The sequence below is a fragment of the Nycticebus coucang genome, chromosome 4, assembly GCF_027406575.1.
Source record: "Nycticebus coucang isolate mNycCou1 chromosome 4, mNycCou1.pri, whole genome shotgun sequence".
Lineage (NCBI taxonomy): Eukaryota > Metazoa > Chordata > Mammalia > Primates > Lorisidae > Nycticebus > Nycticebus coucang.
Window position 1 is genome coordinate 140,937,192 of NC_069783.1, and position 22,504 is coordinate 140,959,695.

The 22,504-nt window shown below is 44.4% G+C and overlaps 1 protein-coding gene across 4 annotated transcripts in view; it reads left to right on the top strand.

Moving 5' to 3' along the window:
- AP1B1 (adaptor related protein complex 1 subunit beta 1) overlaps nucleotides 1-22,504 on the top strand; it is a 77,180-nt gene that overhangs the window by 8,067 nt on the left and 46,609 nt on the right. The window contains exon 2 of one of the 4 annotated variants that reach the window (XM_053587955.1): nucleotides 11,485-11,527. The exons of the other annotated variants lie outside the window; for them this stretch is intronic. The gene's annotated coding sequence lies outside the window, so the exon portion shown is untranslated. The remainder of the gene's footprint in view (nucleotides 1-11,484; nucleotides 11,528-22,504) is intronic. 4 annotated transcript variants of the gene reach the window in all.

Here is a 22,504-nt window from a genome sequence, read left to right on the forward strand (position 1 = left end):
GCTCAGGAGTTTGAGACCAGCTTGAGCAAGAGTGAGACCTCATCACTACTAAAAATAGAAAAACTAGCCAGACGCTGAGGCAGGTGCCTGTAGTCCCAGCTACTCGGGAGGCTGAGGCAAGAGGGTCACTTGAGCCCAAGAGTTTGAGGTTTCTGTAGTATGATGCCATAGCACTCTACTGAGGGTGACAAAATGAGACTCAGTCTCAAAAAAAAAAGGTTAAAACTAAATCTTTAATGTTCATTTTCAGCACAATAGCTGGGTTCTGTGCAGGACTAGATGTGGAAGGGCGATGGTTTTTGCTCCCTTCTTGCTTTTAGTATCTTAAGCATATTGAGAATGGAATAACAAAATTTCAGGATAGCATCTCTAAGTATTGGGTGGCCAGGTGCTGAGACACTGAGAACACAGACTTCATAAGTACAGTGTTCACTCATACCTTCAGTATTTATTGAGGCCTGCTGGTTGCCTGGTGCTGGGCTGTGCTAATAGGTGAACAAGATGTAGTTTCTGCCTTTGGGTTGTTTACTTCATTCTAACGGGAGAGAAGACAAAAAAGAAAAAGAAAATAAATGCAATGATTAGAAAAACCAAGCCATGAGGGAAACAAAACACGTAACATACCCAAAGCCTATTAAAATGTAAGTCAGATCTCAGGACATTTGGCACAAAACCCTCCAGTGGCTTCCAGCTCACTCAGAGTTAAAGCCAGAATCCTCATCTTTAATCTAAAGACCCCTTCATTTTCCTCTGATTTATGACCCATGGTATCCTTACTGTTCCCTCAGCCACGTTTACCTCCCTGCTATTCCTCAGACATGCCAGGCACACTTCTACATTTGCATTGGCTATTCTTTTGCCTAGCAGGCTCTTCCCCAGATGACGTCGTCTGTCACCTTCTCAAAGAGGCCTTCTGTGTTCACATTAGTTAAATTTCAAACTCCCTCTTTCTCCTACCCCAGTCTTCCTTCCCTGCTCTTTTTTCCTCCATAGCACTTAATCACTTATCTAAGACAGTGTGCATTTTACTTATTTGTCTTATTTATGATCTCTGTCCCTCTTTAGGATGTAAGCTTCATGAAGGAAAGTATTTTTGTCTATTTCATTCACTGCTATTTCCCCAGCATGTAGAACAGTGGTTCTTAACCTTCCTGATGCTGTGACCCTTTAATACAGTTCCTGTGGGTCTCGACCCACTGGTTAAGAACCACTGATGTAGAACAACTGCTGGTACATGGAATATGCTCAGTAAATGGTTGAGTAAGAACACTGGGGCATGTGGCCAGAGAAGTACTTGAAGGTAGTGCATGTAGGGAAGGTGTCTTTGAAGTGAGGTCATCTAAGCTGAGATTTGAAGGATAAATTGGAGTATCCAGGAGAGGATAATCTAGGCAGAAGGGTCAGCAAGTGCAGAGGCAATGAAGAGCCTGGCAGTCAGAGGAACACAGAGGGCCTGGAGGCCTAGGGGCAAGGGCTTGGCCATGCTCAAGTCACAGCCTGTGTCAGAGTTCCTGCCTCCCATAGCTCTGTCACTCTCTGAGCTGATGCCCGGGGACCTGGGCTCACTGGAGATGTAGCCACATGACCTCCTACCCTTGCCCTTTCTTCTCTCATCATTTATTTACTTGCCTTGCATGTATTGGCTGTAAATGGGCTGGATGTCTGGATGTCTGGCATTTTCTTTCTTTTTGAGACAAAGTCTCATTTTGTCACCCTTGGTAGAGTGCTGTGGCATCATAGCTCACAGCAACCTCAAATTCCTGGCTTAAGTAATTCTCTTGCCTCAGCCTCCCAAGTAGCTGTGACTATAGGTGCCTGTCACAAGTCCTGGCTAATTTTTTTTTTTTTTTGGCCGGGGCTGGGTTTGAACCCGCCACCTCCGGCATATGGGACCGGCGCCCTACCCGCTGAGCCACAGGAGCCGCCCCTGGCTAATTTTTTTTTTTAGAGTCGGAGTCTCACTCTGGCTCAGGCTGGTCTCAAACCTGTGAGCTCAAGCAATGCACCTGCCTTGGCCTCCCAAGTGCTGGGATTACAGGCATGAGCCACCACACCTGGCCTTTTTTTTTTTTGTAGAGACAGAGTCTCACTTTATCGCCCTCGGTAGAGTGCCATGGCATCACACAGCTCACAACAACCTCCAACTCCTGGGCTGAAGCGATTCTCTTGCCTCAGCCTCCCGAGTAGCTGGGACTACAGGCGCCCGCCACAACGTCCGGCTATTTTTTGGTTTGCAGTTCAGCCGGGCTGGGTTTGAACCCGCCACCCTCGGTATGTGGGGCCGGCGCCCCACTGAATGAGCCACAGGCGCCGCCCTCTTTTTTTTTTTTTTTTTTTCTGAGACAGTGTCACTCTGTCCCCCTAGGTAGAGTGCCATGGCAGCATCATAGCTCACAGCAACCTCAAACTCCTAGGCTTAAGTGAGCCTCCTCTTTAGCCTCCCAATTAGCTAGGAGTACAAGGCACCTGCCATAATGCCTGGCTAGTTTTTCTATTTTCTTTTTCCTTTTTTTTGTAGAGACAGAGTTTCACTTTATGGCCCTTGGTAGAGTGCCGTGGCATCATACAGCTCACAGCAACCTCCAACTCCTGGGCTTAAGCTATTCTCTTGCCTCAGCCTCCCGAGTAGCTGGGACTACAGGCGCCTGCCACAACGCCCGGCTATTTTTTGGTTGCAGTTCGGCCGGGGCCGGGTTTGAACCCGCCACCCTTGGTATATGGGGCCGGCACCTTACCGACTGAGCCACAGGTACCACCCTCTTTTTCCTTTTTTTTGAGACAGAGTCTCACTTTGTCATCCTCTGTAGTGTGTTGTGGTGTCACAGTTCACAGCAACTTCAAACTCTTTTTTTTTTTTTTTTTTTTTTTTTTTGTAGAGACAGAGTTTCACTTTATTGCCCTCGGTAGAGTGCCGTGGCGTCACACAGCTCACAGCAACCTCCAACTCCTGGGCTTAGGCGATTCTCCTGCCTCAGCCTCCCGAGTAGCTGGGATTACAGGCGCCCGCCACAATGCCCGGCTATTTTTTTGTTGCAGTTTGGCCGGGGCTGGGTTTGAACCCGCCACCCTCGGTATATGGGGCCGGCGCCCTGCTCACTGAGCCACAGGCGCTGCCCGCAACTTCAAACTCTTGAGCTTAAGCGATTCTCTTGCCTCAGCCTCCCAAGTAGCTGGGACTATAGGCACCCGCCACAATGCCCAGCTATTTTTTGGTTGTAGTTGGCCCAGGCTGTATTCAAACCCACCGGGTCCAGTGCATGTGGCTGGTGCCCTAGCTGCTGAGCTACAGGCACCAAGCCAAGTTTTTCTATTTTCAGTAGAGAAGAGATCTCACTCTTGCTCAGGCTGGTCTCCAACTCCTGAGCTCAAGCAGTCTACCTGCCTTGGTCTCCCAGAGTGCTGAGATTATAGGCATGGGCCACCAAGCCTGGTCTTGGCATTTCTATTTTAGTACAGTAAAAACAGTGGAGCAAATGTATCTGTGATTCAGGCGAACCCAGTGGATGGAACATTGAGAAGCTGCTCTCTAGCAGAAGTTGGTTTACAAAATACAGAATTTCTCTAAGAAAGGAGTTGAGCAGTAGTCATTCAACTATTTATTGAATACCTGCTGTTTACCAAATACAGTCTAGGAGTTAGGAATACAGTAGGGAACAAGATGGACAAAATCCTTGCCAGCATGGAATTTACATTATGGAGGGAGAAAAAATAGACGATAATAGTACTTTTTTTGAGAAAGAGCCTCAAACTGTCGCCCTGGGTAGAGTGCTGTGGCATCACAGCTCACAGCAACCTCCTACTCCTGGGCTCAAGCAAATTCTCCTGCCTCTGCCTTCCAAGTAGCTGGGACTATAGGCACCGGCCACACGCCTGGCTGTTTCTTTGTTTTTTTTTTTGGTTGCAGCTGTCATTGTTGTTTGGCGGGCCCTGGCTGGATCCGAACCCGCCAGCTCAGGTGTATGTGGCTGGCACCTTAGCCACTTAAGTGTCGAGCCAATAATAGTACATTTTATAGTGTGTAGATAAAAAGTGCTTTGAGTGGGGAAAAGAGGAGGAAAGAGGGTTGGGAAGTAGTAGGGATTGATGGAGGGGGTGTACACAATTTTTAATGACGTGGTCAGTGCTGGTATGGTGGCTTATACCTGTAATCCCAGGGACTTGGGAGGCTGAGGTGGGAGAATCATTTGAGACCAGAAGTTCAAGACCAGCCTGGGCAACATAGCTAGATCCCATCTTTTAAAAAATGGGGAAAAAAAAATTAGTCCCAGCTGTTTGGACTTTTTTGAGCTCAGGAGTTCGAGGCTACAATGAGTTATGATCATGCCACTGCATTCCAGCCTGGGTGACAGAGTGAGAACCTGTCTCTGACAAAAATAAGTGGTCAGAGAAGTCCTCAATGAGAAGGTGACATTTGAGCCAAGACTTAAAAGAGGTGAGGGACTGAGCCATAGGATACCTGGAAAAGCCTTCCTAGCAATATGCAAAGGCCCTGGGGTAGAAACATGCCTGTTGTGTTCAAGGGTCAGCAAAGAGGCCTGTGTAGCTGTAGCTGAGGTAGTGATGGGGAGAAGAGTTCAAAGGATAATGCCAATGGTGAGGAAGTGTATCATTTCATCCAGGGCTTTGTGGGACATGAGGCCATGGTAGGGACTTTGGCTTTTATTGTGAGTGAGACAGGGAATTGTTGGAGGATTTTGAGCAGCGGGATGCCACTGTCTGACTTAGACTATAATAGGATCATTCTCGCTGTTGCTAAAGTGGGTTGTTGGGGGAGCAGTGTTAGTAGCAATCTCAATGGAGGTGATGGTGGCCTAGGGCCAGGTGGTAGTGATGGAGCTGGGGAGAAGCTGCTCCTGGATTCTAGATTCATTTTGAAAGTAAACTCAATAGGGTTTGCTTATAGCTTAGATGTGGGATATGAGGAAGAATACGCTGTTAAGAAACTCTGAGGTTGGGCGGCGCCTGTGACTCAGTCAATAAGACGCCGGCCCCATATACCGAGGCCGGCCCCGGCCAAACTGCAAAACCAAAAAATAGCCGGGCGTTGTGGCGGGCGCCTGTAGTCCCAGCTACTTGGGAAGCTGAGGCAAGAGAATCGCTTAAGCCCAGGAGTTGGAGGTTGCTGTGAGCTGTGTGAGGCCACGGCACTCTATGGAGGGCCATAAAGTGAGACTCTGTCTCCACAAAAAAAAAAAAAAAAGAAACTCTGAGGTTGACTCAGCACCCATAGCATAGTGGTTACTGCGTCAAGCACATACACTGAGGCTGATGGGTTCAAACCCAGCTCAGGCCAGCTAAACAACAATGACAACTGCAACCAAAAAATAGCTGAGCATTGTGGCGGGCGCCTGTAGTCCCAGCTACTTGGGAGGCTAAAGCAAGAGAATCGCTTAAGCCCAAGAGTTGAAAGTTGCTGTGAGCTGTGATGTCATGGTACTCTACCAAGGGCGATGTACCAAGACTCTGTCTCAAAAAAAAAATTTAAATTAGGCTGAGATTTTTAAGAACCTGTTAAAGAGGCTTGTCGCCTGTAGCTCAGCCCCCAGGGTGCCAGCTACACACACTGGACCTAGTAGATTTGAATGCAGCCCAGGCCTGCCAAACAACAATGACAACTACAACCAGAGAATAACTGGGTGTGGTAGCAGGCGCTTGTAGTCCCAGCTACTTGGGAGGCTGAGGCAGGAGAATTGCTTAAGGCCAAGAATTTGAGGTTGCTGTGAGCTATGATACAATGGCACTCTACCCAGGGCAACAGCATGAGACTCTGTCTCAAAAAAAGAAAAGAAAAAGAACCTGTTAAAGATAGTGTTGGCAGTAAGTAGATGGTGAAGACTGCAGGATTAGACAGTAGGAAGGGGAAGGAAGCAAGAGGTCTGTTTTATGTTAGGTTTGAATGCCTATTAGTCGTATAGACATTCAAGTGGAGATGTCAGTAGACAGTTTGGATATATGTGCTGGGAGTTCAGGGGAGAGATTGGGACTAGGAATGTAAAGTTGTGAGTTGTCAGCATGTGGATGTTACTTAAAGCTGTGATCTTGGGGCGGCACCTGTGGCTCAGTGGGTAGGGCGCTGGTCCCATATACTGAGGGTGGCAGGTTCAAACCCTGCCCTGGCCAAACTGCAACAAAAAAATAGCCAGGCATCGTGGCAGGTGCCTATAGTCCCAGCTTACTCAGGAGGCTGAGGCAAGAGAATCGCCTAAGCCCAGGAGTTGGAGGTTGTTGTGAGCTGTGTGAGGCCATGGCACTCTACTGAGGGTGATAAAGTGAGACTCTGTCCCTACAAAAAAAAAAAAAAGCTGTGATCTTGGATGGGATCACCTAAAAGGGAAATAGTATAGATGGAAAATAGAAGAGGACCAGGCCTGAGCCGTGGTGTTAAAGGAAAAGAGGAAGAGGAGGAATAAACAGGACTGAGAAGGCATGGGCAGTGGGGTAGGAGGGAAAGCAGAGAGTGTGGCATCCTGGAGTCCAAAGGAAGGAAGGTGTTTCAGGGTAGAAGGAGTGATCATCAGTGTTGAATGCTTGTCAGCAGGAGACTTGCTTGTTATCTGAGATGAGTGCTGGATCTTCTGCTGGCAGAGTCTGACATAACCTGGCATTGAATCTCATCCATCCTGACCTCATCTCCTTTTCCTTACAAATCCTTGCCTTTAGTCAGGTAAAGGGGTCTCACAGACTTCTGAACATATGTTCTTGTTTTGGCCTTGGGTAAGTCACTTCTCTCTCAGTGTCTCTAGTTCCTCTTTTTTTTTTTTGAGACAGTCTCACTCCATTGCCCTTGGTAGAGTGCTATGACATCATAGCTCACAGCAACCTCCAACTCTTGGGCTCAAGCAATCCTCCTGTCTCAGTTTTTCTATTTTTAGTAGAGACGGGGTCTTGCTTTTGCTCAGGCTTGTCTGGAACTCATGAGCTCAAGCTGTCCACCCGCCTCAGCCTCTCAAAGTGCTAGGATTACAGGCGTGAGCCACTGTGCCTGGCTTATTATTATTTTTTGCCTCAAATCTAGAGGAACTTTCCTTTTTTTTGCAGATTTTTTTTTTTTTTTTTGAGACAGAGCCTCAAGCTATTGCCCTGGGTAGAGTGCCGTAGCATCATAGCTTACAGCAACCTTCAACTCCTGGGCTCAAGTGATTCTCCTGCCTCTGCCTCCCCAGTAGCTGGGACTACAGGCGCCTGCCACAACGCCCGGCTATTTTTTGGTTGCAGCTGTCATTGTTGTTTGGCGGGCCCAGGCTGGATGCAAACCTGCCGGCTCAGGTGTATGTGGCTGGCATCTTAGCTGCTTGAACCACAGGTGCTGAGCCTTCTTGGCAGATCTTTCCACACATTACTGCCTGTAGATTAGTTGAGGACAAACACCTGATGCTAGAATGAGGTGCCACTCAGTACTGATAAAAGAACATTTGTATGTGGCATTTGTCTGCCTTGAATTTCTTTACATTTTGAGGCTTTTAATTGCTAGGGGACCTCAGGAGATTAATTGGAGATTGATAAAAACTAATCCATTTTGATAGAAATGGATCCATTTTTATCCAAATCCTAAGAGGCCTGTAACTTGGCAGGCTCACTCAGACAGGCTTTCTTGAGGCACATGGCCAAACCTGACATTCCCTGTATCCATACTAATGGACTAGCCCTAAAGTGATCCTATAATTCAACATCCAAGGGACTCTGCAGAGCTACATGGCAACTCATTTCACATGCCCTTTAGCCTACAGCATGTGTATTTCTTTCTTTCTTTTTTTTTCCCCCAGTGGTAAGATAGGACTTTTATTAGAAGTTAGAAAGGAATATAGAAAAAGTAAAAAGCTCCAGAGCTTCTGGAAGGGGGAAAGAACTGAAGAACTCCCTCGGGAGTCTCCACGTGGGCTCTTTTATCTAGGGGTCTGAAGTCCAGAAGATTACACACAGCATGTGTATTTCTGACAGGGCTTTATTCATAGAGGAGGAGTTGTCTTGCTGGACAGTGTGGAACATATATGACCTCACGGTGGGGAGAGTTTTGGTACTACCATTTTCTAGTTGTGTGAGTCCAAACAAATGCCTTGACCTCTCTGGGCTTCAGTTTCCTCATCTGTAAATTCATGATATTATTAAAACCTTCTTCACAGTTTATTGTGAGGACTAAATTTAAAGCTCTTGACATAGTGTCTGGCCCATAGTGCCTATCTATTTTCTATTAGTACTCCCATTGCCCCCTTTGTTCTGAATTTCATGCTGAGCCTGAAGAAGATCACAGCTTATTTTTTCATAGTTATTGAACTGACTTGAAAGAGCCTGTCTAGGTGAGTTTGGTGACCGTGTTGTCTCAGAGGGAAAGGCTGAAATCTGGTTTCTCTACTGCTGACTCACTTTTTAATCTTCAAGCTGGCCTTACCTGTTTCCCTGTCTGTAAACTTCAGTGCTTTCCTGGGAGGACCCTTTTCCTTTTTAAGAAGAAACTGTCAGACAGGGGAAGAGTGGTGACTAGAATGATCATCTCTATCCAACTCAAAGCTTCATGAGGGCAAGTACACGCTCCAGGGCATGGCACAGATTAGGGGAATATTTGTGAAATCAATAAACCTGTGGCCTTGAAACACAACTGAAATAGCAAAACACACAGAATTAAAGAGTTTGGCTTTTCTGTCCCTAATGAAGTAACTGATACCACCCTAGCCCCTTTCGTATACTCTTTTCCTAACTTAGCCTGGACTGTCCTTAAACTAACATATGCCTTGGAGCAGTATTCTGAACAACTATTTATTGATCAGAGAAAGGTTTAACAGTAGTAGTTTCAGCATTGAAGTCAGAAAGTACCAAAATAGACCTCAGAGATCTGTTTTCCCTGCCCAAATATCCTTGAATTCAGAGATGGGACATGGCAGCTAGATCAGACTGTCAAATGTCTCCTTCCCCTTTTCCTTTCTAATGCTCTCACAACACTGATGATCCTCCTCATTAATTCACCTACATTGTGCAATGTATTATTGCTTCACGACCAATTCGAGACCATGGGTTGCTTGGATATCAATCACTGCCCTTAGACTAGAAAAGTCCTTCCCTTGGCCTTTGGCTGGCCTTTTGGGGAATTAAAACAGTTTCTTGTTTGGCTTGTTATTGTTTTCCGTCCTATTAAAGACCTAATAAGGTTTGCTGTCCCTGGCCACATTCTGAATTTGTTCTGTTTTCTTTTTTTTCCCCTTGGAAACATCTTAGGTCATACTCTTAGAATGGTTATGCTCTACTTCCTCTTGTTTTTTTTTTTTTGTTTGTTTATTTTGTTTTGTTTTGAGTTGCACTGTGTCACCCTCGGTAGAATGCCGTGGCGTCACAGCTCACAGCAACCTCAAACTCTTGCCTCAGCCTCTGAGTAGCTGGGACAACAGGCACCAGTCACATCGCCTGCTTTTTTTTTTTGCAGTTGTCACTGTTGTTTAGTAGGCCCTGGCCGGGCTTGAACCCACCAGCTTCGGTGTATGTGGCCTGTGCCCTACTCACTGAACTACGGGTGCCAGAGCCTACTTCCTCTTGTTTGACACCCGGGAAGAACACTCACTGGTGGGGATATAAGTCCCTCATCCGTTAGAGATTCATAGAATGTGAAATGTGGGAGGGACTTGGTCATTTAGTAGATTGGTTTTCAGACTTTGTTCCATGAAACCGTGGGTTGTCTGAAGGGCCCTACCCTGGCCAGATAGGTTTAGTCAACTGAACCAGGCTCTAGGTCTTCTACCCTTACTTCCACCAGAGCAGTTCCACTTTTATTTGCTTTAAACAGTGTAAGTGAGGACAGCTTGAAAAGCCATTGATTGGTTGAATTCTGTTGTTTAACAATTGGAGAAAGTAAGGCCCAGAGATGGAGGATTTGCCTGGGGTCACACAGCTGTTGGTAGCAAAGCCAGATTTCCTGGCAGCCATCTTGACTTGTTTGTTGAAAGTTAACTGCAAAATCTTATGTTCCCAGTTGTCCAGGCTATCTTGATGATGAGACTTCTCATCTTGATCTATCATGGGCCTTTGGTTTTGTAGCTTCTATGGGAACCTGTCCTTTCATTCATTTTGCCAGCAGACGTTTGTTGAGCTTCTAGAATGTCCCAGACATAGTAGCAGTCACTGAGTTGACTATATTAAATATAGGGTAGATCCCAAATTAGAGGTTTATGGAGGTCTGTGGAGAAGTCCAAAATACAATTGAGTCTACTATCAAAGTCTCTCCCTTGTGAACCCAGAGGAGGCTTTTCTCAGGTAGCATAGTTTCAGCTGAAGAAGCTACCAGGTGGGAAGGGTGTTGTGGGTACATTTTTTTCTAAACTGCATTATGGTCAAAAGAGGTAACACAAGGCCAGGCATGGTGGCTCACACCTGCAATCCTAGCACTCTGGGAGGCTGAGGCAGGTGGATTGCCTGAGCTCAGGGGTTTGAGACCAGCATAAGCAAGAGTGAGACCCTATCTCTACTAAAAATAGAAAAACTACCTGGGTGTTGTGGCAGGTACCTATAGTCTCACCTACTCAGGAGGCTGAAGCAAGAGGATCACTTGAGCCCAAGAGTTTGAGGTTGCTATGTGCTATGATACCACAGCATTCTAGCCTGGGTGACAGAGTGAGACTCTGTCTCAAAAAAAAAAAAAAAAGAGAGATCATGTATAGTGGACAAGTCACCTGGCTTCTTTTTTGGAAGGAACCACTGTTAACTTTTCTCTGTTTTTTTTTTTTTTTGGCCAGGGCCGGGTTTGAACCCGCCATCTCTGGCACCCTACTCCTTTGAGCCACAGGCGCTACCCATTGTTAACTTCTTTTATTTACCCTTTCAAGAATAGTCATTGCATTTGCAAACATTCAAATATTTTATGAGACAGAGCCTCAAGTGGTCACCCTGGGTAGAGTGCTATGGCATCACAGCTCACTGCAATCTCCAACTCCTGGACTTAAGCGATTCTCTTGCCTCAGCCTCCCAAGTAGCTGGGACTACAGGCGCCCGCCACAACACCCGGCTGTTGTTTGGTTGTAGTTGTCGTTGTTTGTTGGACCCAGGCTGGATTTGAACCCACCAACTCTGGATATGGCTGGCGCCTTAGCCACTTGAACTACAGGCAGGCACTGAGCCAACACTCAGATATTTTATTAAAATTCTTTTTCTGTTCTTGTTTTCTTTTTTTTATTTCATTACTTATATTACAGAAGTGTGGGTAATCTGGAAAGCTGCATTTTTTTACAAAGCAAAAAACTTACATAATTGAACAGAGAAATAACATTTATACAATAACTGTTGAGAGTTCAATATCTCACTTTCAATAATAGATAAGTGAGAAAATAAAGGACTTAAATAATAAGATAAACCAACTAGATCTAGCAGACATATACAGACCACTCTCCCAAACAACAACAGCAAACACATTCTTCGCAGTGCCCCTAAGACATTTTCCAGGATAAACCCTGTTAGGCTATAAGTTAAGTCCTAATAGTTTTTTTTTTTTTTTTTCTTTTTTTTAAGTTTTTTGAACCTGGTTACTTTGATTGTGCCCTGCCCCAAAAAGGTATGTCACACACTGTAATCCTCCTCCTTCCTTCCTTCTTCTTTCCTTTTCCTCCACTCCCCACTGTGTAGTAGGTCATTAATTGTCCTCATATCAAAACTGAGTACATAGGATTCTTCTCCATTCTTGTGATGCTTTACTAAGGATAATGTGTTCCACTGCCATCTGGTGTAGATGAAGACAGATGAATAGATAACAAACATACGAAAAAATGTTCTTTGTCTGTCTACAAAAAATTAAACATCTAGTTCTTTGTAGATAGTAGTTATCAAGCTATTGTCTGATTCAAAATATGCAAATATCCTTTCCCATTGTATATTTACATGTTAATACAAAACATGTAAAATCTTCATCTTTTTTAATGGCTGAATAGTATTCCATGGCATACATACACCACAGCTTGTTAATCCATTCCTGGGTTGGTGAGCACAAATGCTGTTTCCACGTTTTGGCGATTGTAAATTGAGCTGCAATAAACAGTCTAGTGCAAGTGTCCTTATGATAAAAGGATTTTTTTCCTTCTGGGTAGATGCCCAGTAATGGGATTGCAGGATCAAACAGGTGTTCTAGTTTGAGTTCTTTGACAGTTCTCCATGTTTCCTTTTTTCTTTCTTTTTTTTTTTTTTTTTGTAGAGATAGAGTCTCACCTTATTGCCCTCAGTAGAGTGCCATAGAGTCACACAGCTCACAGCAACCTCCAACTCCTGGGCCCAGGCAATTCTCCTGCCTCAGCCTCCCAAGTAGCTGGGACTACAGGCGCCCGCCACAATGCCCGGCTGTTTCTTTGTCACAGTTCAGCCGGGGTCGGGTTCGAACCTGCCACCCTCGGTATATGGGTCCAGCACTCTACCCATTGAGCCACAGGTGCCACCCAGTTCTCCGTATTTCCTCCCAACAGGTTGTATCAGTTTGCAAAGCCACCAGCAGTGTAAAAGTGTTCCCCTCTCTCCATATCCATGCTAGCATCTGCAGCTTTGAAGAAATTTTATGATGGGGGCCATTCTCACTGGGGTTGGGTGAAATCTTATGGTGGTTTTGATTTGCATTTCTCTAATAATTAGGGACAATGAGCATTTTTTCATATGTTTGTTATCCACTCATCCTTCTTCTTTAGAGAAGGTTCTATTCATCTCTCTTGCCCATTGATATAAGGCATTGTTGGCTTTTTTATGTTGATTAATTTGAGTTCCTTGTAGATACTAGTTATCAAGCTATTGTCTGATTCAAAATAAGCAAATATCCTTTCCCATTGTGTAGGTTGTCTGTTTGCTTTGGTTGTTGTCCCCTTAGCTGTACAGAAGCTTTTCAGTCTAATTAAGTCCCATTTGTTTATTTCTGTTGTTGCAATTGCCATGGAAATCTTCATAAAGTCTTTCCCCAGGCCAATATTTTCAAGTGTTTTTCCCATGCTTTCCTTGAGGATTTTTATTGTTTCATGCTTTAAATTTAGGTCTTTTATTCATCTTGAATCAATTTTTATGAGTGGAGAAAGGTGTGGGTCCAGTATCAATCTTTGTTTTTTTTGTTTTGTTTTGTTTTGTTTTGCAGTGTCTGGCTGGGACTGGGTTTAAACCCACCATCTTTGGCATATAGGGCCAGCACCCTACTCCTTTGAGCCACAGGCACTGCCCCCAGTATCAGTCTTTTACATGTGGATATCCAGTTCTCCCAGCACCATTATTGTTTTTGTTTTTATTTAATTTTATTTATTTATTTATTTATTTATTATTTGAACCCGCCACCTCTGGCATATGGGACCGGCGCCCTACTCCTTGAGCCACAGGCGCCGCCCTATTTATCTATTTTTTTGAGACAGAGTCTCAAGCTGTCGCCCTGGGTAAAGTGCCAAGGCATCACAGCTCCCAGCAACCTCCAGCTCTTGGGCTTAAGCAATTCTCTTCCCTCAGCCTCATAAGTAGCTGGGATTACAGGCGCCTGCCACAACACCTGGCTATTTTTTGGTTGTAGTTATCATTGTTGTTTGGTGGCCCCGGTCAGATTCAAACCCACCAGCTCCAGTGTATGTGGCTGGTGCCCTAGCCGCTTGAGCTACAGGCACCGAGCCTATTTTTATTTTTTAAGACAGAGTTGCACTATGTCACCCTCAGTAGAGTGCTGTGGTGTCACAGCTCACAGCAACCTCAAACTCTTGGGCTTGAGCGATTCTCTTGCCTCAACCTCCCAAGTAGCTGGGACTACAAGCGCCTGCCACAACCCCTGGCTATTTTCTGTGGCAGTTGTCATTGTTGTTTAGCTGACCCAGGTGGGGCTCAAACCCACCAGCCTCAGTCTATGGCTGGTGCCGTAACCACCGTGCTAGGGGCACCGAGCCCTAGCACCATTTATTGGATAGAGATTCTTTCCCCCAATGTATGTTCTTGTTTGGTTTATCAAGGATTAGGTGGCTTTAAGATGTTAGTTTCATCTTCTGCTTTTGTGTTCCGTTCCAGATGTGTGTGTCTCTATTTTTGTGCCAATACCATGCTGATCACTGTGGCCTTGTAGTACAGCCTAAAGTTTGGTAGGCTGATGCCCCTGGCTTTGTTTTTTGTTTGTTTTTTGCTGTTTTTGACTGGTTTGAATCCGCCACCTCCAGTATATGGGGCTGGTGCCCTACTCCTTGAGCCACAGGTGCCACCCAACTGGCTTTGTTTTTATTACTAAGAACTGCCTTAGCTATATGGGTTTTTTTCTGGTTCCATACAAAATGAAGAATTATTTTTTCCAAGTCTTGAAAGTATGATGTGGTATTTTAATAGGGATGGCATTGAATCTGTAGATTGCTTTGGGAAGTATAAACATTTTAACAATGTTGACTCTTCCCAGCCATAAACATGGTGTGTTCTTCCATTTATTAATGTCTTCTGCTATTTCTTTTCTTAGGATTTCATAATTTTCTTTATAGAGGTCCTTCACCTCTTTTGTTAGGTATATTCCTGGGTATTTGTGGACATTGATTTTATATCCTGAGACATTACTGTATTTTTTTTTTTTTTTTGTAGAGACAGAGTCTCACTTTATGGCCCTCGGTAGAGTGCCGTGGCCTCACACAGCTCACAGCAACCTCCAACTCCTGGGCTTAAGGCAATTCTCTTGCCTCAGCCTCCCAAGTAGCTGGGACTACAGGCACCCGCCACAACGGCCGGCTATTTTTTGGTTGCAGTTTGGCTGGGGCCGGGTTTGAACTCGCCACCCTCGGTATATGAGGCCGGCGCTTTACCGACTGAGCCATAGGCCCCGCCCTGTATTTTTTGATCACTTCCAGGACTCCTGTGGTTTAGTCTTTGGGGGTCTCTAAATATAAGATCATATCATCAAACAAAGAGGGAGAGTTTGACCTCTGCTCGCTTCCATTTGGATTCCCTTTATTTCCTTCTCTTGCCTGATTGTATTGGCTAGAACTTCCAGTACTATGTTGAATAGTAGTGGCGATAGAGGACAACCTTGTCTGGTTCCCGTTCTATGTGGAAAAGCTTTCAGTTTTACTCCATTCTGTAAAATATTAGCTGTGGTTTGTCATAGATAACTTTGATCAGTTTAAGAAACGTGCCACCTAGGCCTATACTCGTCAGTGTTTTAATTAGAATAGGAGGCTGCATTTTATCAAATGCTTTTTCTGCATCTGTTGAAAGGATTATATCGTCTTTGTTTTTGCTTCTGTTAATGTAGTGAATGACGTTTATGGACTTGCGTGTATGTTAAACCAGCCTTGCATCCCTGGGATGAAACCTACTTGATCATGATGTATGACTTTTTTGTTTTTTTTTTTTGCTGTATGACTTTTTTGATGAGAAGCTGTAATCTGTTGGCTAGGATTTTGTTAAGAATTTTTGCATCCGGGTGGCGCCTGTGGCTCAAGGAGTAGGGCGCCAGTTCCATATGCCGGAGGTGGCGGGTTCAAACCCAGCCCCGGCCAAAAACCAAAAAAAAAAAAAGAATTTTTGCATCTATATTCATTAGTGAAATTGATCTGAAGTTCTCCATTTTAATTGGGTCTCTTTCTTCTTTTGGTATCAGGGTGATGTTTGCTTCACAGGATGTGTTAGGGAAGATTCCTTCCTCCTCAATTTTTTGGAATAATTTCTGCAGTATGGGAATAAGCTCTTTCTTTGAAGGTTTGATAGCATTCTGGTGTGAAGCCATCCTGACCAGGGCATTTTTTTGTTGGGAGATTTTTTTATTGTCTTTTGATCTCAGTGCTTGAAATTGGTCTGTTCAGGAGATCTGTTTCTTCCTGGCTAAGTAAGTCTAGGGGGAGGGTGTGATTCCAAATAATGACCCATTTCCTTCACATTGTCAAATTTCTGGGCATAGAGTTTCTTGAAATATTCAGAGATTATCTCTTGTATTTCTGTGGCATCAGTTGTTATTTCCCCTTTATCAGTTTTGATTGAGGTTACTAGAGATTTTACTTTTCTGTTTCTAGTTATTCTGGCCAAATGTTTATCTATTTTATTTATTTTTCAAAAAAACAACTTGTTTCATTAATTTTCTGAATGATTCTTTTGTTTTCAATTTCATTAATCTCTGATTTAATTTTGGATGTTTCTCTTCTGCTGGTTTAGGCTTAGATTGTTCTTTTTATAATTCCATAAGATGGCTTGTGAGTTTGTTCATACGCTTTCTTTTCAGATATAGCCATCTAAAGTGATAAATTTTCCTCTTAGGACTGCTTTTGCTGTATCCCACGGGTTTTAGTAGCTTGTGTCTTCATTGTTGTTATGCTGAAGGAAGTTAATGATTTCCTCTTTTATCACTTCTGCACCCAACTGTCATTCAGCATAAGATTGTTTAATTTCCATGCCTTTGTGTGGGGTTGAACATATTTGTTGGAGTTGAGTTCCACCTTTAATGCCTTATGGTCTGAGAAGATACAAGGTAAAATTTCAGTTCTTTTGATTCTGTTGAGGTTTGTTTTGTGTCCTAGGATATGATCAATTTTGGAGAATGTTTCATGGGCTGATGAGAAGAATGTATATTCTTTTTTGAGACAGAGTCTCAAGCTGTCATCCTGGGTAGAGTGCTGTGGCGTCACAGCTCACAGCAACCTCAAACTCTTGGGCTCAAGTGATTCTCTTGCTCAGCCTCCTAAGTAGCCAGGATTACAGGCGCTCACTACAACGCCTGGCTATTTTTTGGTTGTGGTTGTCATTGTTGTTTGGCAGGCCTGGGCTGGATTCGATCCCCCCAGGTCTAGTATGTGGCTGGCACCTTAGACACTTGTGATACAGCCCCTGAGCCGAATGTATATTCTTTAGCTGTGGGGTGGAGTGTTCAATATACGTCTATCAAGCATGGTTGTTCTAAGGTCACTTTTTTTTTTTTTTTTTTGGAGACAGAGCCTCAAGCTGTTGCCCTGGGCAGGGTGCTATGGCATCACAGCTCATAGCAACCTCAAACTCCTGGGCTCAAGTGATTCTCCTACTCTGCCTCCAAAGTAGCTGGGACTACAGGCGCCCACCACAACACCCAGCTATTTTTTTGGTTGTAGCCATCTTTGTTGTTTGGCAGGCCCGGGCTGGATTCAAGCCCACCAGCTCTGGTGTATGTGGCTGGCGCCTTAGCCGCTTGAGCCACAGGTTCTGAGCCTTCTAGGGTCACATTTAAGTCCCTTGTATTTTTGTTTCGTTTCTGTTTAGAGGATCTGTCCAGCTCTGTAAGAGAAGTGTTAAAGTTCCCTGTTCTTGACAGTGCCCGTAGTTCAGTGGGTAGGGCCCTGGCCACATACACTGAGACTAGCGGGGTCAAACCTGGCCTGGGCCAGCTAGAACAACAATGGCAACTGCAACAAAAAAATAGCTGGGCTTTGTGGCGGGCGCCTGTAGTCCCAGCTACTTGGGAGGCTGAGGCAGGAGAATCACTTCAACCCAAGACTTTGAGGTTGCTGTGAGCTGTGATGTTATGACACTCTACCGAGGGTGCCGTAGTGAGACTCTGTCTCAAAATAAAAAAAAAAAGTCCCCTACTCTAATGGTGTTGTGGGTTATCATATTGCTCAGACTAATTAGGGTCTGTTTCAGGAATCTGGGAGCATTTAAGTTGGGTGCATAAATATTTAGAATTGAAATGTCTTCTTGTTGTATTTTTCCCTTGACCAATATGAAGTGTCCGTCATTGTCTTTTTTTACTTTAGTTGCTTTAAATCTATTTGTATCTGAAAATAAGATTGCAACTCCTCTTTTCTTCTGAATTCCATTTACCTGAAAAATTGTCTTCTATCCTTAACCCTGAGTTTTATTTTTATTTATTTATTTATTTATTTTTGAGACAGAGTCTCACTTTGTAGCCCTCGGTAGAGTGCTGAGGTGTCACAGCTTACAGCAACCTCCAACTCTTTGGCTTAGGTGATCCTTTTGCCTCAGCCTCTCGAGCAGCTGGAACTACAGGCGCCCACCACAACACCCAGCTGTTTTTTGTTACAGTTTGGCCAGGGCCAGGTTCAAACCCGCCACCCTTGGTATATGAGGCAAGCACCCTACCCACTGAGCCACAGTCACCACCCTAACTCTGTGTTTTAATTTGTCCATTGAGGTGTGTTTCCTGCAGATAGCAAATGGATGGCTTGTTTGTTTTTTTTTTTTTAATCCAATCAGCCAGTCTGTGCCTCTTCAGTGGAGGAATTCAAGCCATTAACATTTATTGAGAGCATTGATAAGTGTGGTGGCATTCTAGTCATCTTATTTTGTGAAAGTCCATTGCTTAGTTTTATTTTTGCATCATTGTGGAAGCTATGTTTTTGTCCTTTAGTTTCTGTGTGCTTACTTTGCTAGTGATCCATTGTGATGGTCAGTGTATAGAACAGGTGGAAGTATTTTCGGTAGAGCTGGTCTTACTGTGGCAAAGTTTCTCAATGTTTGTATATCAGTAAAAGATTTGATTTCTCCGTGAATTTTTTTTTTTTTTTTTTTTTTCAGTTTTGGGCCAGGGCCAGGTTTGAACCTGCCACCTCCGGTATATGGGGCTGGCGCCCTACTCCTTTGAGCCACGGCACAACCCTGATTTCTCCATGAATTTTAAAGCTTAGCTTAGCAGGATATAGCATTCCTCCTGCCTTAGTCTCCCAAATAGCTGGAACTACACGTGCATGCCACCATGCCTGGTTAGCTTTTATATATATATATATATATTTTTTAATCTTAATTTTTTTATTTGAATAGATTTAGTGGACAAGTGGTTTTTGTTACATGGATGAATTGTGTAATGCCAAAGGCAGGGATTTCAGTGTACCCATCACCAGAATAGTGTACATTGTTTCCAATAGGTATATTTTCATGCCTTGCTCTTTTTTTTTTGTTTTCAATGTCTATTACCCTTCATAGCAAACACTTACCAGTGAGAACATGTCTTTATTTTTCCTTTCCTGAGATACTTCACATAGAATAATGTCTCTAGTTCCATACAAGTTTCTGCAAAAGATGTTATTTCATTCCTTTTTATGTCTGGGTAGTACTCCGTGGCATATATACAAACCACATTTTCTTTATCCATTCATCAGTTGATGGGCACTTAGGTTGATTTTCTTTACAATTATAAATTGTGCTGTGATAAACATTTGAATGCAGGTGTCTTTTTATCAAATGACTTTTTTCCTTTGGGTAGATACCCAGTAGTGGTTTTATTTTTTTTTATAGAGAGTGGATCTTACTGTGTTGTGCAGGTTGGTCTTTTTTTTTTTTTTCAGAGACAGAATCTCCCTTGGTTGCCCTTGGTAGAGTGCTGTAGCGTCACAGCTCACAGCAACCTCCAGCTCTTAGGCTTAGGTGATTCTCTTGCCTCAGCCTCCTAAGTAACTGGGACCACAGGCATCACCCACAATGCCCAGCTATTTTTTTTTTTTTTTGTAGAGACAGAGTCTCACTTTATGGCCCTCGGTAGAGTGCCATGGCCTCACACAGCTCACAGCAACCTCCAACTCCTGGGCTTAAGCGATTCTCTTGCCTCAGCCTCCCGAGTAGCTGGGACTACAGGCGCCCGCCACAACGCCCAGCTATTTTTTGGTTGCAGTTTGGCCGGGGCCGGGTTCGAACCCGCCACCCTCAGTATATGGGGTTGGCGCCTTACCGACTGAGCCACAGGCGCCACCCGCCCAGCTATTTTTTTTGTTGCAGTTTGGCCTGGGCAGGTTTGAACCTGCCAACCCTCGGTATATGGGGCCGGCACCCTACTCACTGAGCTACAGGCGCGCCCTCACCCCCCCAGACTGGGTTGAATTCCTGGCCTCAAGCAATCCTGCCTTGGCCTCCCAAGGTGTTAGGATTACAGGTGTGAGCCACTATGATCAGCCAAAATATTATTTTAGGGCTTTGCTTTTCTTCCCCTTTTTCCTAGGGCCTCATTTTGCCTCTCTTAGGTTATATAACATCCATGTTCCTGGCCGGTGTTTCAGTGAGTCTCACTAAGGGATTCCTTGTAATTCTAGAAAACAATTGTGTCTGTATGTATGTCTATGTATATTATATATTTATGCATTTGTATATATATCTCAGGCTTTATTATTCAATTCCTTCTCTTTAAGTTAAAAAATGTGGCTCAGTGAGTAGGGCGCCGGCCCCATATACCGAGGGTGGTGGGTTCAAACCAGCCCCGGCCAAACTGCAACAAAAAAATAGCCGGGCGTCGTGGCGGGCGCCTGTAGTCCCAGCTACTCAGGAGGCTGAGGCAAGAGAATCGCTTAAGCCCAGGAGTTGGAGGTTGCTGTGAGCTGTGTGAGGCCAAGGCACTCTACCGAGGGCCATAAAGTGAGACTCTGTCTCTACAAAAAAAAAAAAAATAGCCGGGCATTGTGGCGGGCGCCTGTAGTCCCAGCTACTCAGGAGCTGAGTCAAGAGAATCGCCTAAGCCAGGGGTCCTCAAACTTTTTAAACAGGGAGCCAATTCACAGTCCCTCAGACCGTTGGAGGGCCAGACTATAGTTTAAAAAAAAACTATGAACAAATTCCTATGCACACTGCACATATCTTATTTTGAAGTAAAAAAACAAAGCGTATCAATGTACACAGCTATGATTTAATAAAAAAAACAAACAAACAAAGCGGGAACAAATATAATCACACCGCCTCATGTGGCCCGCGGGCCGTAGTTTGAGGATGCCTGGCCTAAGCCCAGGAGTTGGAGGTTACTGTGAGCTGTGTGACACAATGGCGCTCTACTGAGGGTGATAAAGTGAGACTCTGTCTCTACCAAAAAAAGAAAAAAAAATGAAGTTAAGGCCTGGTGTGGTGGCTCACGCCTGTAATCTTGGCACTCTAGAATGCTGAGGTTGGTGGATCACCTGAGCTCAAGAGTTTGAGACCAGCCTGAGCAAGAGTGAGACCCCATCTGTGTACTAAAAAAAAAAAAAATAGAAAAGCTAACCTGGCCATTGTGGCAGGTGCCTATACGTCCAGCTATTGGGGAGGCTGAGGCAAGGAGATCCCCTGAGCCCAAGGGTTTGAGGTTGCTATGAGCTAGGATCCTACTGCACTTTATCCAGGGTGCAGAGTAACACTTTGTCTCAAAAAATAAAAATAAAAAATTAAGTTAACAGTAACTGTTCTGAGACAAGACATCAAAGTCATAATCTTCTGAGTATGAGTATGAGAAGGTAGATGTAAGGAGACTTAATGTGTTTATTTGTTTTTTTAATCTGTGCTTTCCAAAGCATTTCACTTCTCCCTGCACCCCCTTCCTCTAATTTCCTGAATATGAAACAACTTCAGAAGGGTAGGGTTTCTGTAATCAGTCCCTTTCGCTCTCTTCAGTGGCTCTGAGACATCAAGGGCAAAGCCAGTTATTCCAGGTGTGCCTCTTTTAATTTTGACCATGCCATTCCCTTGAGGCATTCCTTGGCCTATAAACGCTGAATGAAATTGAGTGGGATCCCAGCCCAGAATACTGTCTCCTTAGCAAAAGTGATTCATCATACTGGCCAGGGCAGTTTCTGGACCAAAAATGTCCTGTAATTACTGCTTTTTTTTTTTTTTTTCTATCACTTCCAAAGAGGATGTCTAAACCCTAACCTTTTTCTTGCCTGTATTGGTTGACTGCTTTCAAATGTGGCATATACCTGATCAGATTCATCAAAGAATAAGGTCTTAGGCCCTTTGGCCTCCATGGAGTAGGGCTACAGTGTATAGCAACAGTCAACAGTGTCAGGAAAAGCCCCAGTCTTTCCCGTGGCATCTGCAAATCTGAGCCCCTTTAGGATTTAACTGGAGTTTTTCCCATTCCTGCAGAGAAAATGAAAAATCATTCTTGCACTAACATCCAAGAGGTTAACTGCAAGACCTGGTACCGGCACGAGGACACTTGTAGTGGAGAAGGGACACAAGGAGGTAGCCACCCTCAATAGATCATCAAGCTGTAGGTGATCTTTCACAGAGAAGTGAGGTGTTTAATTGTTTTTTAATCTGTGCTCTGGGGTAGTTTTCCAAAGCACTTCTCCCCATATACCCTTCCTCCTCTGATTTCCTGAATATGAAACAACTTCAGAAGGGTAGAATTTCTGCATCATCATTCCCCTTGGGCCCTCTGCAGAGGGATATGTGAAATAGATACTGCAGAAAAAAGCAGCAACCAGTGCGCACTGGGTGGCAGTTTGAGTTTATGAGTAGTTGCTTAGCACCTTTAAAAGGAAGTGTCATCAAAAGCTCAATGCCAGGCCAGGTGCAGTGGCTTACACCTGTAATCCCAGCACTCTGGGAGGTGGAGGCTGGTGGATTGCCTGAACTCACAGGTTTGAAACCAGCCTGAGCAAGAGTGAGACCCTATCTCTAAAAATAGCCAGGCGTTGTGGTGGGAGCCTGTAGTCTCATCTACTCAGGAGACTGAGGCAAAAGAATCCGTTGAGCCCAAGAGTTTGGGGTTGCTGTGAGCTATGACACCACAGCACTCTACCAATGGTGACAAAATGAGACTCTATCTAAAAAAAAAAAAAAGCTCAATGTAGTGTGAGTATCAGCAAGTATGGCACAAATCCTGCAGCTCTCTCACTTTTTT